The 25,056-nt window shown below is 43.0% G+C and overlaps 1 long non-coding RNA gene across 1 annotated transcript in view; it reads right to left on the bottom strand.

Moving 5' to 3' along the window:
• Nucleotides 1–22,083, bottom strand: part of LOC131258173 (uncharacterized) — a 49,362-nt gene extending 27,279 nt beyond the window's left edge. The window contains exon 1 of the long non-coding RNA XR_009177947.1: nucleotides 22,009–22,083. This is a non-coding gene — a long non-coding RNA (uncharacterized LOC131258173). The remainder of the gene's footprint in view (nucleotides 1–22,008) is intronic.
• Between the last annotated feature and the right edge of the window lie 2,973 nt (nucleotides 22,084–25,056).

The following is a 25,056-nucleotide window of genomic DNA, read 5'->3' as shown; positions in this document are numbered from 1 at the left end:
GTTTAATTATAACAAATATATAAACTCTAGTGGTGTGAGGGTGTGATATTACCTGTTTGGCCCATTGATCATGTGGGTATTTGATGTATGTATAGCCACCTAATCATAGGCAATGGTGGAGTACATGTAGTATACATAGTCATCTAATTGTATGAATGTGAAATAAGTACAAGGCCACCTAACCGTATGAAATCAAGTGGCATTATGACCATTCAACAATGTAGATTTGTACTTATCGACATAGATACCACCACTTGAATCACACATGACCAAGTTGTACACTAAACCGAATATGATTTAGGGTTATATTACCCAAGCTAATGCTATCAAGATCCTGGATTTTTATACAATGTAATCTTTAAACTATAAATGGTATGATGAAATGTGGCTCTCGGCCCTTAACCAGGTGACACCGAATATGAATCATTATCTATGTGACGTGCGAAGTGGTTGTAGTATAGGACTTATCATAATTGGTGTAGCCATGTATTCGTGGCCTATGGGTAAGGCCCATTGAGATATATTTCCGGTCCATATGATGAAGCTCATTGTGATGTATTTTCGGCCCATGTGATGCGGCCCATAGTGATGTGTATTAGGCCCAGGTATGTGGTCTACCTGTGAAATAGATTTGAGGCCACTTGCAATGTATTCGAGGCCCATGAGCGAAGCCCAATGTGATGTAATTGAGACTCATGGGCGTGGCTAATTGAGATATATTTTAGGCCCATGGTTTGTGGCTCATTGTGATGTATTTGAGGCCCATGTGTAGGGCTCACCTCTTGAGTATTTGAAGCCCATGGGTCGTACAGCCTGATGTGGTGTATTCATGGCCCATGAGTGAGGCCCAATGGGATGAATGTGCAGCCCTTGTGTGAGACCCGAAGTGATGTATCTGAGGACCGATGTGGTGTGATTTCACCATGATGTATGTATTGATATTTATGTGGGTCATTCCTTGGGGACAATGTTGGTTAAATGTCCACATTGTCGAAGCCGATTGTTGAGGCCGGTTATTGATACTGATTATGAGTATGTGACAGCACAGCATTATCATACATGCCCATACGCAACATCTGTGTCACGCCCCAAACCCGGAAATCGGATTCATAGAAATCCCGATTGCCGAATCTGGTGCTGACAGCCTCCGTAGTACCCCATTCTCGGATCCTAGCGTTCACACGCCAGATTCCGATCCTGGGATCCTACAAGGAGGATTTTTTTTTGCCAATGTACATTTATCTCGTAATAAGCATAACCACAAGTATACCCAAATCATAAAGGCAACATCATCATCACTTATCCACTAATATAATCATTTGAATACAATGCTGAAAGGGAAATACATAAATCGAAATCAAAGCTCCAGAATATAACTGCACGCTCCAAGCTCAACGCTGCTGCAACCTAAAAACACCTGCACGCATCTATCGTGCATAAGTTATAGAAAGCTTAGAGGGTGGTGTAAGTGTGTGCACAAGGTAAGTGCCAAGTATTCGATACAATGCCATTATCATACAAACTGGAAGTACTGGTAATCCATAAACCGTACAATATCGGAATAAGCAAAGATACTAGCAAGATCATGAATTATCTGAGTAAACAGAAATACTCACAAGATCATAGATCATACGATAACAGAGTAAGCGAAAATATGAACAAGTCCATGAGCCAATCGATATATACGCAATATATAACAGCTACGCAAACGAGGAGTCATAAAGAGCCAAATATCAAATGTAGAGGATGCAATACAATATACATTTCTGATGAGTAACACAAATAGCATCAGTCGTACCTAGACCATATAACCATATAAATGCAATTGGGTATATAATTCCTTATGTGTTCACAAACACGTCAGCCATATCTAAACCATATAAATGTAGAAACACAGTAACCCAAGATGTCGTATGCCGCGGATGTAATGCAATATGCGGTGCGGATGGAATGACCATACTGGAGTGTGAAGTCGAGATGATAGTATGTAGTATCGTAGGCTACGGGGTCCATCATAAGAGACTTCTATCCAAACCAGTCCCATACCTAAATTTGGATAGTCAGACTCAATGTGGTAGACTCCTGATCTCAGGTTAGTCGCGCGCCCCAACCGAAATCCTGGCCATTGCGAAGGCACACGTATCAACTAGTTGCTTACCACCAACCCGAGTAGATAGTGAATGAATGAATGCATGAATGAGTATGCAACTCCCTGCTCACTAAATCCACATATCAGTACGGTTCATCTCTGGGATCATCACCGGGGTTTAGTACACTCCAAATGGCACTGCCGCTCTCCCAGCCGCACAGTCCAAGTGAGCATAAGAAACCTCACTATCCGCCTTGCCAATAGTCTGCCAATACCTATCCGGCACGTCGATAGCGGACCCATTCACGAGCTGGTCAAACTCAGCCTAGCAATGCCCCCTACGCTCGGGCGAGTAAGGCCACACCCCCTCCCAACCGATCACGACACGGTGGGAGACACGGCCTCGGTATTTGGCACTCGGGCGCTCATGTATCCACTCGGTCCTCGGCGTTGGGGCGTCTCCCGGCCACGGAGGTTTAGGGATTTTCACCCGGGGACATCTATGGCGCCCGTATGCTAGAACCAAACATTTCGGTGTCCTATTTGGCCATCCACGATATGCTGTGGAGGCTACGTCCACGATGTCGCTAGGGCATATAATAATCATAATGCAAGATGCATGAGTCATACAATCCAGTCATGCATCAATCCTGCACATACCGTGTGCTCATGTGAGATAACCTCCACCTATCAGGGAGTCTCATAACAACATGCTCAATGACATATGCAATGATCAACCACCTCTCATAACAAACATGCAGATGATGCGTATGGGCATGTATCATGATGCTATGTTGTCACATACTCAAAACTGGTATCCACAACCAACATCGATAATCGACCTCGACCATGTGGACACTTAACCAACATTGCCCCCAAGGAATGGCCTACATAGAGTCAAACATATAATGGGCCCACGGCCTCACACAAGGGCCTAATATACAACACAATGGGTCTTACTCAAAGGCCACATATACACAACAGGTGGACCCTGCTCATGGGTCTAATACATATCACAATGGGCCTTGCCCATGGGCCATGAATACATCACAATGGGCCTTGCCCATAGGCCTCAAACACAGGACATGTGGGCCCTACACATGGGTCTTGAATTCATTAAATGGACCATGCATCATAGGCTTAATACATATCACAATGGCCCTCAACTACGGGTCACATATACATCATGCAGCCTCGACAATCGGCCATGGCAATCGAATTCGATACTCGAATCGGCCTCGACAATCGGGAATCGGCCAATACAATCTACCTCGACAAATCGACACCGATAATCTACATCGATAATTAGCATCGACAATCACTTCGATAATCAACACCGACGACCGGTCACATAGACAAGATCGGGTCCATAGATGAACATCTCGATCAATCATAATATAAAGATCACCCTCGACCATGGTTATATCAAATCTGGTAGCATGGAGCCATCCGTCCATGGTAAATGGGGCCCACTTATTTGGGTTAACCCACTAAGAGAATGATGAGAATGGGCCTGATAAGGCCTAAGGAAGGGTCACAATGTGGACATCCAACCATCACTGCCCAGCAATGTGGACATTTAACCAACATTGCTCCCAAGGAGTGGTCCACATAGAGTCAAACATAAGATGGGCCCAAATATCCAACAAGTGGGCCTCAAATAGTCATCACAGGTGGGCCTTACACATACAGCACGTGGACCTACACATCACGGTGGGTCGATACATTGGGCCGCACGCCACACCAATGGGCCTCAATTCAACAAGTGGGCCGCATCAATGAGCCAAAAATACATCTCAATGGGCCTCATCACAAGAGTAGGAATATTTCACAATGGCCTCACTAAATGGGTCGGAAACACATCTCAATGGGCCACGACGTATGGGCCGAGTATATATCACAATGGGCCACGACCCATGGGCCGCAACCCGTGGGCCTCAAATACAAGTGGGCAACATTAATGGGGCCCATATATAAACCTCAGGTGGGCTCTGCTCATGGGCTTCAAATACATAATATGTGGGCCCTACCCATGGGTCTTATACACATCAAATGGGTCACGCGTCATGGGCCTAATACATGTCACAATAGGCCTTGCATCAATGGGCCGCCCTAATGGGCCTCGTACACATCAAGTGGGTTGTATCAAATAGGCAGCACTAATGGGCCTCGACCCATGGGCCCTGATATATATATCATAATGGGGTGCCTGCCCTGGATGGCATGGATAAAGATACATCAAAGTGGGCCTGACAAATGGGCCACAACATACATCAAAGTAGGCCTCATAACATGGTCATACATACATCAAATTGGCCACATCAACGGGCCCCATGTATGTTAAATGGGCCACACTCAATATAAGTGGTGATAATGATTTCCACTACTAAAATTTTCAAGGTCCGCCATAACATTTATTTCCCATCTAATCTAATCATAGGGTCTCAAGATTTCAAAGATAGCCGTTCAATCCTCACCGTGCACTATGGTCCACTTGATAAGTAAATCTGACTTATTTTCGTCCCAAACCTAAAAAAAAAAGGATCATTTTCCAAAAATGGTTGGACGGTTGGATGAAACACATGCATCATAGTGGGTCCCATAGGGATGGAAGGAATAGATAAGTCACATGTTCCATGATGGAGGTCCACAGTTGTGGACACAACACATACATAAATAAGTCTTAAGTAAGACCCACCAAAATGTTTATTTTCCACCCAACCTAGGGCCCAACATACTGTCCATCCAAAATGAGGCCAACATGATGTTTATCTTCCATCCAAACTAGTCATAGGGTCACATGGGCCTAGGGCCCACTGTAATATTTATTTATCATCCAACTTGGGCCACTATAACATCTATTTGCATCCAACTTGTTGATAAGGTCTTATAGACCTGGGGCCCACCAAAATGTTTATTTCCATTCAAACCTGTTGATAAGGTCATACAGACCTGGGGCCCACTACAGTATTTATTTATTTATTTATTTTTATTTTTATTATTATTATTATTATTATTTTCAACCTTGTGATAGGGTCACATGATCATGGGACCCACTGAAATGTTTACTTGCATCCAATCTGTTGATAAAGTCGCATGGGCCAGGGGCCCACTACAATGTTTACTTACCATACAACCAGTTCATAAGGTCACGTGGGCCTTTGGCCCACTGTAATATTTATTTGTCCACCAAAATTTTGGTATGGTTATGTGGTCCTGGGGTCCACCATGATGTAGTTCACAAATCCAACCCATTCATTATGTGTGTCCCACCAATTTAAGGGTCCAAACCGAGTTTCAGGTGGATCCCTGCATGTGGAACCCAGCAGTTGATTCCATGTGGCTTGGCATACCACCGCATGAAAGGTGATGGTGTGGGCCATTCGAGAACTTTTTGTGACTGATTTTTGGAACCAACGCATCATAAAAGGGGACCTATTAAATGAACGGCATGGATGTAGAACATACATCATGGTAGTGTCCACAACTGGGGCCAAGGGGGGCCTCCCTGTTTAACGTTAGACGTCCAGACTCCTCTGGACGTCAAGTAGCAAATGCATGCCACATACATATATTTATTTATTTATCCTAGGTGGGACCCACATTAATCAGATCTACTCCGTCCATTGTATGTGTCACACAAAATTAGGGGTCCAAAACAAGTTTCATCTGCATCCAAATTTCAGGTAGGCCCCACCAAGTGATTTTATATGTTTTAGGCATATCTTCACATGATTTTATATGGTGTGGCCCACCTGAGTTCCGTATACGGCTGATTTTTGGGGAGACCACCTGGTCCGAGGGGACCCATCAAATGCATGGCGTTGATGTTCGAAAAGCATCACAGTGGGGCCCACAACTAAGGCCGTGAGGCCAGCCCGTTTGTCCACCAGCAGCACCCACGCACGCTGCTGCTGACAGCAGCGTGTCCTTGTGGTTTTTTTTTTTTTAAAATTTTTTTTTTTTTGTTCTCGAGGTTTTTCATATGTGGGGCCCGTGTCTTGAGAATCCACTCCGTCCATTAGATTCCATGGCCTAAGACGGATCAAATGAGTCCGCTATGCAGTATGTTTTTGGCGGGTAGGGACATCAAGGTGGGTCCTAATGGATCTTAAAGGTAAAAAAAGTTGTTTCCCCCGCCGGGGCCCGCCAAAAAATCGGATTGGATTCATTCTTTGGCTCAACGCCTAAAATTGGCTTGGAAATGAAATGGATGGTGTGGATTCGATTTTTACATCAAGGTGGGGCCTACATAAGTAGCCTGCCCCAAAAGTTCTCCCCCCTCTCCTTTTTTTTTTTTTTTTTTGGCAGACAGTGCATTGCTCCTACTTGTGAAAAACGTCCAGCGTCCAAGGACGCTGGACTGACCGTGTGCACGTATTGTTGAAGGTGGGTCCCACGTGTGGGGTCCACATGGACATGGCCCACTTGATTTGGGTCAATCTTATATTTATGTTTTCCAATTGCCGTTAAGTGGGGCCCACATGGCTTGGACGGCCGTAGGGTCCATTTGGTGGACGGCTTGGACATCACATACATCAAGGTGGGGTACATCCAGATGGGCCACACGGCCACATTATCATACCAAATTAATGAGAGAAAAAGAGAGAGAAAGAAGCACCCACCTCGAGATCTCTTCTTCCTTCTTCCGCCAATGCATAATAGAGCCCCAAAGAAACAATTTCAATGGTGGAGATGATCATTGGATGGTGGAGATGGGAGATAGGGAGGTGGGCCACACTAGCTCTCTCATGGGAGCCATGGACGTGGGTTGCTCCATGGAGGGATTGCTTGGAATGGAGAGAAGTGAAAGAGAGAAATGATGTAAGGGAGTGATGGGAGAGAGGGATGGTGAGGTAATGAGAATTAATGAGTTTGACTTATGGGGAAAAGGGAAGGTAAGGTGGTATGGTAGGGTGATGTCACCCCTAGGGTGACATCATAGTAATTAATGTTTCTAGGGAAGTACAACAATAGGAATAGGTGGGTCCCACAATCAAGCGATCAACGGCCTAGATAATGCACGGGCCGGATCTTATAATCTGAGCATCGTATTGACGCACAAGACGCATCGTCGGAACCGCGGCGACGGCACGGTCAAAATGACATAGGTCTCATTTTGAGTCGGCTCGGGTTTACAGGATGTGACTCAAGAGCATGCGCCAATGCTATCTACTCGTCCCGGGTCGTCGAAACTCGACTAGAGGGAACCGTAGAAGTTTATGGAATGGTACAGGCTAGGTTATGGGTCTTACAATCTGCATGTTTGTTATGAGATGTGGTTGACCATTGCATATGTCGTTGGACAGATTGTTATGAGACTCCCTGATAGGTGGAGGTTATCTCACATGAGTGCACGGTATGCGCAGGATTGATGCATGACTGTATTGTATGACTCATGCATCTTGCATTGTGTGCCCTAGCAACATCAGGGCCGTAGCCTCCACAGGCATATCGTGGATGGCCAGATGGGACACCGGAAATATTTGGTTCTAGCATACGGGCGCCATAGATGTCCCTGGGTGAAAATCCCTAAACCTCCGAGGCCAGGAGACGCCCCAACGTCGAGACCGAGTGGATACATGAGCGCCCGAGTGCCGAATACCAGGAGGCCGCGTCTCCCACTATGTCGTGGTCGGTTGGGAGGGGGTGTGGCCTTACCCGCCCGAGGGTAGAGGGCATTACTAGGCTGAGTTTGACCAGCTCATGAATGGGTCCGCTATCGACGTACCGGATAGGTATTGGCAGACTATTGGCCAGGCGAATAGTGAGGTTTCTTACGCTCACTTGGACTGTGCTGCTAGGAGAGAGACAGTGTCATTTGGAGTGTACTAAACCCCGGTGATGATCCCAGAGATGAATATCGATATGTGGACTTATTGAGCAGGAGTTGCATACTCATTCATTCATTCATTTACTATTCACTCGGGCTGGTGTGCGCAATTATATCATTGTGTGTACCTTCGCAATGGCCGAGGATTTCGGTTGGGGCGCGCGACTAACCGAGATCGGGAGTTTACCACATTGAGTCTGACTATCCAAATTAGGTATGGGACTATTTTGGATAGAAGTCCCTTGTGACAGACCCCATAGTCTGCGATACTACGTACCACCATCCCGACTTCACTCCAGCATAGTCATTTCATTCACACCACATATTGTGTTGCATCCTCGACATCCGATATTTGACTCTTTATAACTCCTCATTTACATGCTGATTTATATTGCGTACTCTGATATTGTATGACTCATGGACTTGTCAGTATTTTTGATATTGTATAATTACGGCATGACAATATGATGATGATGACGTGATTACGGATGCATGTAATATGGTTATGGCTATGGTATGATTTCCTTGTAGTACATTTATCTTGCCTGCTTGTAGGACACACTGCACACACGTGTGTACTCACTAGGCTTTTTGGCCTAAGCCTCCTATTTCCCATTTTTTTCAGGGTTGGAGTAGCTTGGAAGACTTAGCTTTCTCGATGCATTGCATTTATTCTTCGATTTGGCAATGTTGACGTTGCGTATATTTTGTAAAGCATTATACTTATAACCATCGGGACTTATGATGAAGAGAGTTGCTTGGTAGTTTGATCATGGGTCTTCATGCTCAGGTATTACTATGTATTAAAAAGAAAAAAAAAATTTGGTCAAAAATCTTCCTTGTGGTGCGCCGAACTCGGGACTTGGTGTATGGAAGTCGAGTGCCGAATTCGGGGCATCACGGAAGCTGTCCGTCCCCGGGTTTGGGGCGTGACACTTGTTCAACGAGAGCTCTTGTTTAATCAATGTTTAACTTGGTGGATAATAAGTTCTTCCATGGGGCTCATAGTCAAAAGACTATACTAGAAGGGTTTTCAATCTCCTAAAACTATATGTGTAGGTCACCATTTCGATCATACGGTTAAGGGGTTATGGGCAGATTGCACTTCGGTTTCATTAACTTCGGAAGGGAAGGAAGAGTCGAGAGATCTAAAATATTTTAGAAGTTTAGAATGTTAGCGACATAAGGCCGCGGAAAGGAAAGAAGAGGGACATCCCCTCGACGCGGTGTGAACCTTGAGTTCTCAAGGGAATAAGAAACTTATAGTATTTTACTGTAGTCCGCCACAAACATGAGCCTACGGAGTATTATACTATAAAACTCAACCCTACTCAAGGGTCATAATTTAATTGCACAAAAATAATTAAATACACACACACACATATATATATATATATAATTTGAATTTAATCACAGAATGATTCCTAGTATGATTACAAATAATTTCTAAATAGACACCCTTTAATATGAAAAGATATGACCGTCTATTGGTAACTCGAAGTTGTAAAAATTTTTCGTTTCAACCCTTCTATTATTTATAACATATTTGTCACCTTTAGTTACTATATTATTTTTATAATGTGTATAGTACTCCATTGTTAGGCATATTCTTTCATATGATTTGGTTTAATAGACCCAGTGTCTACCAATAGGAATACAGGTGTACCTTGAATGTGGGCAGTGACTTCAAAGGCCAAAGGCGTTGCAGTTGCTGACTTAGGTGTTTCAGCTGCAAGTGCATGCACAGGAGCTTGTTGAGGATGATTTGGTTGCGCTGCCATAGGTCGTTGAGGTGGCCTATTCTGAGGTACAGGTGGTCGGTAATAGGGCTGCGCTAGTAGTGCAGATCGTAGGGGTGGAGTCGTTATACCACGTGATGGCTGACGGTCGATCTTCTGAGATGGCGTGACACCATTATCTTTCATTTTGGTGAAACAGAAGGGGTCAGTGTGCCCGCCTTTGCCACAATATGAACACCAACGTTTCGCTCACCTTTGCTTGGTCTGCGGAGCCACGAGCTTAGGGGGTAAGTCTACATGTGGCCTCTTACCTAGGACTGGCCGGCGTTGTGATTCGGGTTGAGGCCTCGGGCCCATTGGTATGGGTGTCTAAGAAACTCTGTCTCCATCTTGTTCGGCTCGTAGAGACAAGTTGACGAGCTTGACGTAATTGGGAATGCTAGCACAACACGTCTTAGCGCGGATATCGGGCCATAACCCATCTGAAAAACACCGCATTTTCATCGGTTCATCTGTTAGTATCAAAGGAGCATATCTGGCTAGCTCTATGAATTTGTTCTCATATTCTGAGACGGTCATCCCTCCCTGTTAGAGGCGAAGGAACTCACTTTCCTTCTCATGGCGATAGGTGACGGGATAGTATTTCTCGTGGAAGCGGGTCTCGAAATCTGCCCACTCCATATGTGTCCGACCGCAATAGTACGGAGGACACTATCGCACCATAAGCTGGCCTCCTTATCGAACATGAAGGTGACCAACTCCACTTGCTCGGGCTCTGTACAGTGCAACGGCTTTAGCATCTTATAGATGCAGTCAAGCCAATACTCGGCCTCCTCGAGTCTGTGAGTACCCGCAAAGGTAGGGAGCCGTAAGCGCTGGAATCACTCAAGGTGGCCGTTGGCACCTGCATTCGCAGTAGGGGACCGAAATGGAGCAGGCGAAGCTACACCCATGCTCTGGGCAAAAATGCCCGCCATGGTGGTCAAAAACTGCTACTGCTGCTGTGCCTGTTGTTGCTGCTGCTGTACCTGCTACTGCTACATCAACAACATCATCTGCTCCATCCTATCAGTAAGGGGAGCCGACTGAGATACAGGTGGCATCGAGGAGGACGCACGGTTCTGCTCTGGAACCAGTGGTACAACAGGTGTAGGCCCATTGGTGGGGCCAGTGGCTGGCTGAGAGTCCGGCATGGTGTCAGAGGGAGACGGGCCCGAACTAGGGTCCGTATGGCTATTGCTTAGGGGAGGTGCCCCGTCAAATGAATCGTCAAGAGTGAGACGTGCTGTACTCCGTGTGGCTTTAGGTGACATTCCCTAGTCAGATTCAGCATGCCCACAAACTCAACCATACAACATTTACAAACAGCTTAAAGAAACTTTATGCATTTCATTTACCAAAATTGTCACAATTACATGAGATACGTCATAACATGAATTATGACCGGAAACGCATATGAGTTATTACAAGTAAAGCTGCAAACATTAAAACAAGTTAACCAGCACAACATACTTTCCACCTACACTACTACTAAGCTTGTCAACATTAAAACACACACATTCTAAGACGGCAACAAAATAAACTACAGGGCGACGACATGGATGACTAGACATCCGAGTCTGGCGACGAAGAAGGGGCGCCCTTATCTTACAGGCAACACATGATAGCTTTCAAGGTGCGAGTCACCTTCTTAAACTTGTGCTTCACGAGGGCCCGGACATCGATGATCTCCTGTCGCAGGGTAGCTTGACCCTCCTCAAGTCGAGCTAAACGGGCTTCCCTAGCAGCCCGATCAGCGTCATACCCCGGTGCTGTAAGAGGGGAGCTTTCCTCCGTGTCCTGATCCTCCTCTTCTTCTTCCTGTTCCTCCTCTATCTCTTTACCACTTCCTCCCTCGCTTTCTTCCTCTAGACCAATACTTTCCTCCCCCTCACTATCGGACTCCTCCCCATACTTGTCGAGTCGGGCTTGACGTTGTCGAGGGCCAATCCCCATGTTGTTAAGCGTAGCGTCGTTTATGTACCGAATCGGCGCAATAGCATCCATGTTGAGTCTATAGCCGACCTCTCGAGCAATCTTACATACCAGTCGGCCGAACGGGAGTGAGACGTCGTTCCTGACAGAGCGTACGGTCTGAATTATCTGAAGTAGGGCGAACGTGGGCAGGCACAACTTGTCCCCATGTCCAACCCTGTACAAGAAGTCTATCATCAAACGAGTGCATTCAGTGCGGTTGCCCCACCGTGGATACACATTGTACGTGAAAATTTGGTGAAGCAAACGGAAGTCATCTGTCAATCTCGTTGATGGAAGGCAATTTCCTTGCGTCCAGGGAGCCAGTCGGCCACAGAGGTACCGCGTCCGGCGATCTCTTTCTTGCGCACTCTTAAAAAAATTCTCATTGGCGTGCACCTCACCATGTGGAATCCCCATAATCTGGGCTACCAGATCCACATTGATTGTGTGCTCCCACCTCCCTACCTGAACAGTGAACTGGAGAGGCTCCAGTGATGGGTCTCGGATATGGGCGTAGAAAGCACGAACCGTATTCTCACATGCGGGAGACTTACCTTCAAACATGGGACCCCACTCGACGTCCACCAAGCGGTCCATAATCGGGTGTAGCCCAAAAAACCTCTCATCTACATGAGCTTCAAGTACAACCCTATGGCCACCAAACCGACCGTATTCGAAGCCTATCGGTAGCGCTCTCTTGATCGGGGTTTGGGGATCTAGGTCCCGCTTCGACCTGTGCTCACGGGCGGCGCTTGTGCTTGCCTCTACGCTCGCCCTCCTCCTTAGACGGGTTGGGCGACTAGGTCCGGCTTCATCCGTAGGAGCCCGCTTCCTCCCCATGAGAGAAAGGAAGGTGGAAATGGAGAAGATGGCCGTAACAAGCTCAAATAGAGCCATTGGAGTGGAATGATAGGTGGAAAAAGGATGGGTTGTTGAACTTGAAGGTATGTGAGACACAAATGAGGGATTTGTGCACTCAAATCGAAGGAAAAGAGAGAGATAAGAGTGGGTTTTAATGGGAAACGGTGGAGGGGTGTATGTGTTGAAGGAAAATGATGAAATGAGTGGATGGAGGGAAGATTTGAGAGAGAAACAATGACTTTTGAAGGAAATGGAGAGCTTGGAAGGGTGTAGGGAAAGAAAAGAGGAAAAAGGGAAAGAAATAGGGGTCCCCACGTGATTTGGTGGGCCCCACATGAGTTTAGGGGTCGGCCCGATAGGCCCGGCCGAACCCGACCCAGGTCCGCCGCGGTCCTCTGGACCCGGCCCGGTGCCGCCCTGGTGGGGCGGTGGCCACCCCCCTCTTGGGGTGCCGATGATGTACAAGGTCCACTGTGGGTCCCCCGAATTGCACTGATTTGGCCCCGACTCTGTTTTGAGTCGTTTCGGGTCATTTCGAGTGCTTTTTGATATAATTTCGTATTTTCTCGATTGGTGAAGGCTGGGATTGGGTAAATCATGGTCTAAACCCGTCGATTGACGTTCTAGAAGTGGTATGGGGTCGACTCAAGCGATCACGGATGAGTACAGACCCGATCTCAACGATCGTTTTCGGTAAATTCCACCAATTGGCGAAACTGGACAACCTAAGCTTGTTTCTACATTTTTCTCGCACCCACCTAGGTCTAAATGCGTCAGCGTACGTCATGTGACTATAACCCAGGTCCGGTTTAATCTAAATCATGCTCTGATACCAACTTGTAACACCTTGAAAATCGGGGGTCGAGTAGAAGTCCAACTCCTGAGTTCCAACGCATCACTTATGCAACATATTTAATGATGATTAAATGTTGTCTGTATTAGTGCCTAAAACATGAATAAGATTAAGCCAAATCAGCAAAATATAATCCAGGGACAGTTATAATACTCAAGCAGAAGACTGAAACGGATATGTATAACTTTACAAATCAGTATAGGTCCTCAAAGTATGTATGCATTGCGAGGTCAATAATTACATATATTGTTTCAAAATACAGAATGTCAGAAATGTAATAGTCCACTACAAGTATAACCCTGAAGCCCCGTTGATTCAGAACGGTCTACGAGAACCCGCCTGAATACTGCATATATGAGAATGTCTCCTCATCATCCTCAAAGTCCTGCTCCGCTTTGTAGGCTACACCATCATCTGAACCTACAACAGGGTCTGGTTGGTGTTTAAAACACCGTCCCATAACGTGGGAGTGAGTGATCAACTCAGTGGAACAATAAAGCAAAGGTTAACATGTTATCAATTCAGTCAAGCAGTAATAATAAAGCAATACAATCGAACATCCATGTACTCTGATTAATGCAGGAATGGTATGTATAAATGATGCATGCCCTCGCCTGCACTCCCTCAGCGATCTTCATCTAATGGTCGCGCATGTCAGTCACTTCCTCGTGCTCTCTACACATCACCAAACGGCACATGCAATGTGGTGTATGAATATGATTACCAAGTTCTTATTAGTCCTTTTCATACAGCAGGATTGGGAAGCTAAGGTACCTCCCTTATATCAATTCTCAAACGATGATCCATTCTAGGGTCGTCAGTCCTAGTAAATCTCATACGATGTTATGGTTCTAGGTCGCTACAAAGGGCTTGTCACCTTATCAGTGTAGGCCTAGTTTGTACTCTAGTTGTTACGAAAAGACTCGTTGCCTCAATGCAGTCTCAGAGTATACTCGAGGTCACTACCACCCACACCCTACCAATTGACAGTCTATTTTCGAAGGCTCGTCACCAACCCGACTGGGGACCATAGCCAGGCCGTGCAAGGGTAGGCCGACAGCTAGAATACAGTGTCTCATACCACCGTATTCAGCTCACGAGTCTAGGTTGCTCACTGGTCACTACGGGGAGGCTCATCACCCCAGCGTAGGCCGACAGCTCGACCACGGTGTCCCATACCACCATGTCCGGCTCATGAATTTTAGCGGATCGAGGTACCAAGGTTAAAGGGATTTTCACTGGTGAGTTTGGTACCTTAGATTCAAGCAGTAGCGTCCATACATGGTGAACATACATCAGGTCAATCGAGTTACTTGACGAGCTCGACTAGTATGAGTGCACCTCGAGTTGATCGACATGAAGTGCGTAAGCACTCCGTGTGGCCTAACCACTGCCGATAATCAAAGTACGACTCGAGTTCATCGAACGCGTCTTGTGTGGTGGAAAAACCCTAGCCACCTATTCAGTGCCTGTTACCAATTGCCTGGACTATACCGTAGTCCCAAACACAATCAATGATAACAAGTATTCATATGAAATAGTCAAAGCAGTAATAAACATATAATTCCAATCCTACAATCATTTAAGCATGTTATGAAATAAAACATACACAGGAATTCACACATGTGCATTTAATAAGTAAAATAGGCAATATAATATAAGTCACATGGAGGAAATCATACACCTACCTAAGGTAGTTGAGAATCTTATCTCAACACTTATATAAAGTACCTGATGCCTAGTACTTGCTCATTCAGACATTTCTACAAACACTTAGACTACATATTTCAACATACATGACGTATGTTGGTGATAGCACGTATTAGGCAAATCCTTTCACCAAGGAGTTGTTACACATATAACTAGTATAAACACACAACAATTAATCATGGCAAACATACTTTCAAAATCTATACGTATACGATCTTTTCTATAAATACATGGTATACACTAAACTCTATATAGTTCATATATATCTGAAACGCGAAACAAACATCGCAATTGGCATGTGAAATAGCACCCACATCAGTAATAAACCATTAACCGACATTGAAAGCCTTGAAAACCATAACCTATACGTTTATAGTCCGCACCTTACGCTGGTAAACGCGTAACGGATTCATTTTAGATACTCAGTCTTTGTCAATGGCGGATTGGCAACCTATAGCATAAAGTATGTTAGCTATTTCATAACTTACACTATCTGAAACCCTAAAACAGATTAGGGTTAAGTTTCTTTACCTAAGTACGGAGTCGGAATTGCCTGTATAGCGATACAGGAATGGTGGTTGAGTGCATGGAATAGCAGAATCGAATTCCAGGAAGAATCTCCAACTCTCACTTTCTCTTATCCCTTCTCTTTTCTCTCCTCTCTCCCCTAGGGTTTCTCAAATTCGTATGGGGTGAGAGAGAGAGGGTTTAAGGTTCTTATATAGGCCCAGGATTGATGGAAATGGCCCCGGGGCCAAGGTATACTTAGGTTATATCCAAATATGGACTGTTTCGGTCCAACGAAGCACTTCTGGAGGCCCCTTTGCTAAATGCGGTCGGACTTAAGCTCCCTGACCATGGATCTAGGTCAAGTTGAGTTTTCATTCCGATCGAGTTTGCAGATCAGCCATGGCGGATTAGTTTCAGTTTAATGGTCACAGGCACTTGATCATGGCCACAAGTACACCGACATGTGTGGGACATTTCTCCTGATCTAAGGGTGTATTTGGGTCAGATTCTAAAGGTCTGAATCCTTATATTTGGCCCGCAAGCGACATGACTCAGATTTCTTAAATTCGTATTTCATTTCTAAATATTTTCACATTTCTCACACACCTTGCTCCAAGCTCAAGTTGTGCATTTCTAGACATAATTAAGACTTGATTTCTGAGGGGGTTGTCAAGTCCAGTAATGCGGTCGTAACTATATAGTTTCGTGGTCATCGGACTTTCGACGTGCGGTCCAGGTCCGATACGGAGTTTCGGTGTGCTCCCGAGAGCAACCGAGTTTAGGGATGGATTCTAGATTTCAGGGTAATGTAGCGTCAATGATTCTGCACGCTTTTGGTCTTGCAGATCATATTTAAAGCGATCAGTGCTAAATTCATAAGCACTCTAGTTTTGCACTTGCTAACATTAACCTAATTTTTAAAGGTTTTGATCCTTCGTGATTTTTGCCTAAGGTGGTACTTGGGTCTTTGTACGGATTTTTCTGGAATGTTACACCCACATTGCTGGTTCAAAGGTCTCACCCAAGTTGGGCTTTATTGCGCAAGAGATAGACAGACCTAACTTATCAGAGATTGTATGGGGCCCACTATATTGTATATGTTTTATCTACGTCATCCATACATTTTGACAGGTCATTTTAAGGCATGATCCTAAAATAGAGGTAGATTTAAGGCTTAAGTGGACCACACCACATTAAATAGTGGTGATTGAGTTATTTGCCATCCAATCTGTTCGAAACGTTGTAGGGCACATCTTGATGTTTATTTGGCTATCCAACCTGTTCATAAGGTCATATAGACCTAAATGAAGGTAAAAAATAAATATCAGCTTGATCCAAAACTTGCCCCTACCGAAAAGTTATCAATTGTAAGCGTTCAATCTCCACTGCTTCCTATGGTGTGGTCCACTTGAGCTTTAAAAAGGTCCCATTTTTTATGATTGATGCCTTAAAATGATCTTCTAGATTGAATGGATAGATTGGATAAAACATATACATCAAGTGGATCCCACAGCCCGCAAGGGAGTTTGTTTTTAGCTAACGCCATTGTAAAGGGGAGAAGCAGATTGGCGGGTATCGCTGACACCATTGACTTGCTTGATGTGTTAACGTCACCAAGTTCTGTGGGTCCCATCATGATGTATGTGTTATATCCAAACCATCTGTCCATTAGGTGAGCTTGTCATAAAGCGGAGGGGAGGATGTGAAGTCTACCATTGATACCCTTTTAGGGGTGAGAAAAGGTTTGGATCAATATGATATTTGTCTTTCCTATTCATCCAGGTCTGTGTAACCTTATTAACAGATTGGATGGAAAATAAACGTTATGATAGGCCTTGCAAATGTTTTAACATTGAGAATAATTGTCCCCACTTCTGTTTGTGGTGTGGTCCACTTGAGCTTTGGGTATGACTCATTTTTGGGCTGATGCTCTAAAACGATCTTGGAGAATGGATGAACGGTGTGGATATAATAAATACATCATTTTGGGCCACGTTATATTGATCTCCTTTGGAACATACAACTTGGGATTAGGAGCGTCAGCGCGCAAGATACGTACGACGCCAGTTGAGTAGCCATTGGCTACTAAATTATGTCACCAAGTTCTGTGGGTCCACCATAATGTATGTGTTATATCCACACCGTCCATCATTTTGGAGGGATCATTTTAGGCATTATTTAAAGAATGAGGCAGATCCAAAGCTTGAGTGGACCCACCACAGAAAACAATGTGGATTGAACGCCCACCATTAAAAAACTTCTTGAGGGCCACAGAAGTTTCCGATCAAGCTGATATTTATGTTTTCCCTTCGTTCATGTCCGTGTTAACTTATTAATAGGTTGGATCACAAAAAAATTGCATAATGGCCCTAGGAAGGTTTCAATAGTGGACATCACTGTCTCTACTGTTTTATGTGGTGGGGTCCACTCGAGATTTGTTATTACCTCATTCTTTGTCTCATTCCCTAAAATGATCTCTCCAAAATGATGGACGGTGTGGATACAACACATACATCATGGGGGGGCCCACAAAACTTGACGATGTCACTTTATTTGCGCCACTCTACCTGTCAGTAGCTATCCACGCCTGTTTTAGAAACATGAAGTCCGGAACCCTGTAATCTCTCAAAAATCCACAAATTCCCTCGTTCAAACCCAAATCTATAGGTTTTTTTGACAGATTTCTCGCCGAAACCTCGTGCGCAATTTGAATCTTTCTTCTATTCGAAGCAAAAAGGTAAGAAATCGAGATTGTTGAATTCAAAGCTCTTTCCTGTTTCTTCTTCCTTTTTTTTTTCCTTTTTTTTCTTTTTGGTAATTATGCAAGCCAAAAGGAATAAATTCACAGATAATATCTTCAATATAGCAAAAAATGGTGCGATACGTGCAATATATCGCACGATATATATATATATATATATATATATATATATATATATATATATATATATATATATATATATAGTCCCAGTCTCCTGTGCACCGTGCCACACGGAGCTTAAATACGAGCTCTCCTAAGAGCCGTTAGATCCCCTTCATCGGCTGGGATTCAGCATTCCTGCACAGGGGAGAGTCTCCGTAGAGATGACTCGCGCGCCAGTATTTTTGGACGCACGAGAGCTCCTCCTGAAGTGACGTCTCCAAGTTCTGTGGGCCACACCGTGATGTGTGTTTTGTATCTACACCGTCCATCCATTTGGAGAGGCCATATTAGGGCATGATCCAAAAAATGAATCAGATCCAAAGCTCGAGAGGACCCCACCACAAAAAACAGAGGGGAGAGTGACACCCACCGTTAAAAAGTTCTGAGGGCCACGACAGTTTTCATTCAGGCAAATATTTGTGATTTAAGTTTATCTTAGTACGAATGACATTATGAACGGTATGGATGGGATATAAACATTATGGTGGACCCAGGGAAGTTTCAATGGTAAGAATTTACCTACACACATTTTACCAACATACGGCATACTTAAGCTCTGGATTTATATCATTTTTTGGCCCATCGTCTAAAATGATCTTTCAAAACTGATGAACGTGGTGGATCTTCCCTAAACATCACGGTGGACCCCACCTAACTTACCATGTCAGGAAGTTCCTTTGGAATCCCTGTTGGCGAGGTCATCTCCTATTATTGGTAACGTGGCCAGACTGTCACCTAACAGAGGAACTTCCAAACTTAATTTTCTTGAACTCTATGAAGTGAGTTGGGGCCCCATCCTGCCCTGTTTTTCAGTCTTTGCATCGTTGCCGTCTAGCCTTCTCATCTCCTCCTCATGATGGTGCTGGCCCGAATGAAACATGTGGCCCGTTTTGCTTGGTGTATTTGTAGTAGTCCCTGAAGTCTATTTCCAAGTCCAGGTTCAGAGCAGATTTGGGTGGGAAGCCTATGTTTCCTGAGCAGTATTTGGAGAACTAGGTAGGGATGCTTGCTGGTCCTTGTAGTCCTGCTTGATGTTTTAGGTGGGCCAGTTCGAGTCGGTCTTTGTGCAGCTATGGAAGCAGTTGTCAGGTCCCCGTTATGTGCCAATTGCCAGAAATTCTTGTCATGGCTCTATTTTCTTGTTGTTCTTTTAATCTTTCATCTTTAAAAATTAAAATTATAATAATAATAATAATAATAATCTTTTTTGGTTGTATGGTGGTTCTATACAATAGGCGAGAACCGATTCTTTTTTGTAGTGCCTGCCCCAATAACTGTATTGCAGAATCGACAAAGTTACAAGTGGTGTGGTCCCACCTTTCTGAAAAAAGAAAAAAGAAAAAAAAGAAAAAAGAAACTAAAAGTATGACTAACTGCAATTCTGAATTTGACATTAGTCTACAGAAACCTTTGGTCGGTACTTGAGACTGGCATTGTGTTTTATCTTCTCCAACCTAGGACAAAGAAGTTCGAACGAAAGCTGTTGCGCACGAAATGATTTTTGTTTGGGCCAGTCATGATTTAGGACCACAAGTCACTTCTCTTTATCATGGATTTGTCCATGCATCAGGGAATGAGCAGATCATAAACAAAATTACCATTGACAGTGAGAAAAGGTTTTCCTGCATGCCAAGAATGATTATGCTTTTTCTAAGGCACACACCCACTTATTGCATATTGGTTGTGTTATTTACTTTACGTTGATGTTTCCTTGTAGTGATGGCTTGAATGGTTTTCTTATGAGATGCGACGAGCAATTGTGCATAGATGATGATAGCAGCTCTCTTTTGAAGGGGATGGAGAAGAATGATGTCGTGTAAGTTTCCTCCTGTTAGCTTGAGTGTGCATAATAAGTTGGTCAACACCATTCCCATCATCCAAGGGGATATATACTGGAAGCCAAACAGATTTGAAATCCATGCATTTGGAAATACATCACAACTCTCTGCGTGCATTGACATTGAGTTGCCTTGTGCAGGAAAGAACTTGGAGACGTCACTTCAGGAGGAGCTCGCGTGCGTCCGAAAATACTGGGGCGCGAGTCATCTCTATGGAGACTCTCCTGTGCAGGAATGCTGAATCCCAGCCGATGAAGGGGATCTAACGGCTCTTAGGAGAGCTCGTATTTAAGCTCCATGCGGCACAGTGCGCAGGAGACTGGGACTCTCTCTCTCTCTCTCTCTCTCTCTCTCTCTCTCTATATATATATATATATATATAAATAAATTTCTAAGGGATTTCCAGCTGATATCGTGTCGCTGGCCAGCAATAACGATAATATCGGCTGATAGTATCGATATTGCGAACACTGGTTGATACCAACACCAATACCAGCCTCTTGAATCATGCCAATATCATTTGCAATAAGATTGCAATAAAGTGCACCATCACCATCCATGTTTTTTTCTTCTTTTTCTTCTTCTTTTTTTCCCAATTCATGAAAAACAAGTCTATGATTGACAAAATAGTCACATTAGTGGCAAGCTGCGTTTCATGATGAATCATAACCCATGCCCTTTTCTATGACGCACTTTTGCATATTGTACATAGAAACACAGAGTAATAAAAATAAAATAAAAACAATGACTAACAGCAATGCTCAACAAGAGAGGGACCTAATTTCAGAAAATATCACTTACTAATTTTCCGTAACTTGAAAAAAAAAAAAAAAAAAATTGCAGTTATCAAAAGGCAACTAATGTTTTGTAACAATAACATAATAAAGTAAAGACCCAAAGTAGCCTCCTTGTTTTTTAGCATGGGTTTCGTTTTTCTTGCTATTGAAGGCCATCACTATCTCCGCGTAGCCTCCTTGTTTTTTAGCTTTTTTTTTTTTTTTGTTGCTTCTTTGTCTTTGCTCGTTTCTTTTTTTCTTTTAGCTGTATTTTCGTTTCCCCCTTTTCAATATAATATCATCAATTCTCCAAAAAAAAAAGAAGATAAAGACCCAAAGTAAGAACATGGAAAATGAGAAAAACTTTGATACTCTGGCAGTGTGATGGATGAAATACAGGCTCTTAGAAATTACCTAGATATTGCACATGTGGCATACAAGTAGTTAAATTAAACAACACAACTTATAGTATCTAGTGTAGATGTGTCATGAACCAAAAAATAAGCTTGATCGATTATCTAGCTAGTGGATTGGTGGCCATTTTTTGGACAATTAAAAATGGAAATAATAAAATATCCAATGGTACTATTTCCACAAACGCATGATCTAATCATTGGAGGTTTAAGGGGAAAAAGAAGAAGAAGAAGAAGAAGAAGAAGCTTTAGTTAGAATTGAATTCAGATAATCTGCTCAATAAAAAGACACATGGAAGAACAATTCAGGACCGTAACTCAATGTTTTGTAGATGGTGTTTTCAACATTGATCATGGTTTGCTCAGCCTACCTCTCAAGAAAAAGAAAGAAACAAATGAAGAAAGAAGCATGTAGAATTCTCCTTTATAGTCAAAAGACCAACTCACCTGAAGCTTTGAAGCATCATACATTATTATGGTGAAAATCATGCTTACAGGTCCAGCTTACTTTGTGATGTTTCCCGATACAAAAAGATTCAAAGAATTAGGCCAATGTTTACACTGAATAGAAAAATAAACAACATGTGTCATAGAAGCTTGCAGCTCATACATTTTCTTGCAAACTCATAGGTTGGAATCTCAGTCATACCATGTGATTCTTGTGAGTTTTTCACGTAGAGTATGTTCAGATCCACCAAAAATCTGAAATACTTCACATCTGCTAAATCATTAGTATCATGAAACAATAAATCTCTTTAGAAATGATAAAATCAAATATCCAATATACATAACTTGAATTTCTGCAATAGATTAACCACTGGACCACAAGAAAATGAATATCTTGAGTATGGAGATAAGTCAGAACTGTCAAGATGGACAGATTCATGAAAATTACAATCATGTAGCATAGCAGACCGTACTCTAGTTGAGACGACACTCTGTTTCAACACTAAGACTAGGGATTGAGTGCCCATGTGGTGTGGGTGGCTGTGTGTGTGTGTGTGTAAAAAAAAAGAAAAAAAAAAAAAGAAAAAGAAAAAAGAACAAACCTACTCTGGTTGAACTATGATAATCTAGGCCCCAGAAAATGACCTCAACAATTACAAATCGACCAAAACTGACACAGAAAACTATGGATAATTCAAATTTAAGTTAGCACAATCAAATGAAATAACCACAAGGAATACTTCCTAGTTTCTAACACAAATTATCAGATCAATAAACAGTGTCAAGGAATATTCATTCATATAAACACAAACATCATATAAACAGCTAGGAAGTCATAAACTTAAAAATAAAATATAAAAAAATCACGTCCACACATATATCAACAAAGAAAATCAAATAAAAAACCACATATCAATAGTTTCAAACCTAAGAAACTCATGCCACAATCCAAGGCATGAAAATATCATGCTTACAAACAATCCGTTCTCTATCGTGCTCTCCCACTTCTTCTAGAAGCCTCAATTTTAATTGTTGAGGCATGTCCTGCAGCATCAAGTTTCAATGTAGGTCATCCGACCATACAATCATGCGGGCTGACTCATGGGTAAAGGAAAAAAAAAATGGGACTCAAGTTTCAATGTAGCCGAAATTTTTAGGGTTGAGGTCTTCCATGATCAAAAAGGGGTATTCTTCTGCTTGTTCTTTCAACTTCAATAGCTTGTTCGTTGAAGCACTCACCATGGCTGCATATGGAAGAAGAGAAGAAAAATCCTCACCTCTTGCACTTCCTCTCTTGTTATTTTCCTATTTGCATTGCTATACACCCTACGAAAACACCACCAAACCTCAATAAACAAAGAGCGAGAGAAAGAGGGTTGGTTGGTTTTTGCAGGGAGGAGAGAAGGGTTTTGGGAGATGAGGGTTTGAGAGCGTTGAGCATTGGGAGAGTAGGGATTTGGTAGAAGGGGTTTGGGAAAGGGGGGATTTGGGAGGAGTTTGGAGAGGAGGGTTTGGGAGAAGGGAGAGGAGGTTATTGGTAGCGTCGAACAATTTGGGAGAATATCATGAGAAAAAGTATTTTCTCAATGTTATATTCACCGTCAGTATGTTGTATATATCTCTGGCCGCCACACAAAAATGCCGTTGATTCATGTGCACATCCTGGGTTTGTGTTGGCTGCCGGTAAAAATGTGTCGGCCATTCTCATCTTTCTTGTAGTGGCTATCGTTGTCAGCAACAAACACATCAACAAGAAATGACATCTCATTGATTCGAAGAACAAAAGGCTTCAAATCAAATTATAGTGGAGAACATCATGAAAGCATATGTGATCTCAATCAGGACTTGTTTTTAGTTGCTTGGGCAGATGGTTTGCTCTTCACTCCAATAATAATAAATAAATAAATAAATAAATAAAAACCTCAACTGGTTGGCTGGATATACATATTCCAACAATTTTATGATTTCAACTTCAAATTTCCTTTTGTGCATGGTATAATAATTGGAAAAGAATCCCTGTAAATACATGCCACTTATTTGTTTGAAAAAAAGACTTGGCATAGGACAAATATGATTGTATTTTTCACTTTGTTAGTATGGTCACAATTATCGTGCTTCAAATGAAAAATGCTCTTGCCTATAATCCCTCAAATAGTCTCAATCAATCTCCAATTTTAATATAATTACATTCATTTAATTCTCTGAGGTTTTCATAAGGTATAAGAGGAAATAGATACTCGCCTGAACAAGTAAGTTTCTCCACGTGATATTTGTAAAGAGAGCTTTCCTGAGAAAACAGATAACAAACTGTCATTCAACAAAATTATAAAGAGCAAAGGCTTCCCTGAATTAGAATCCCATTAAAAAAATAGAATTGATAAATATTGTCTAAATCCAGCGAAAGAACCACAAGGAAGAGAATTTACCATACATCAAATGAAAAAAGAACGATAATTGAAACCCAAAAATGTACCTAAGCCAAATTGCTGAGCAATGCCATCATCTAAGCCTTATCCATGATCTCAATGAGCAACTATACTTGGGAGATCATGGATATTGAGAATACCCACAAAACAAGCACAAAAGTGACAAACCAAGAGAACAATTTGCATTCAGTCAATGAGCCCAATGACCAAAAACCATGATGTTGGCATGAGTTTAAATGCAGCCATGCAAAAAGGTTGACCAAAGACCATATAAGACAACGAGTTGTCCTCTTCCTCTTTGTGTAGATGGTTTCAGAATTTAAATTATTGAGAGTATTACATCTAGCAAGTGATGGAAGTCCTTGGTTTGGTATCCTGGGATAGTTTTTGGTTTTTCAGGTTGAGGGGTGGTCTATGTTTGTTTTGTTTGTTTGCATGTTTGCAGCTTGGGGATCTTCTCGGGCAAGGTGATAAAGTGGTTTTGAGTGATCTTCTTGGAGGCCTATGCTCAGATTCTTGGTCGTGGGCCAGAGTTTTTGGTCTTTTACATCTGCAGCCCCAATTCCAGGTGGATTTCAGTTAGAAGATGGCAAGCCAATGTTTCGAAGGGACTGGATGATGA

The sequence above is a fragment of the Magnolia sinica genome, chromosome 10 (assembly GCF_029962835.1).
Source record: "Magnolia sinica isolate HGM2019 chromosome 10, MsV1, whole genome shotgun sequence".
Classification (NCBI taxonomy): domain Eukaryota; kingdom Viridiplantae; phylum Streptophyta; class Magnoliopsida; order Magnoliales; family Magnoliaceae; genus Magnolia; species Magnolia sinica.
The sequence above is the reverse complement of the archived record's forward strand: the minus strand, read 5'-3'. Positions and strand labels throughout refer to the sequence as shown.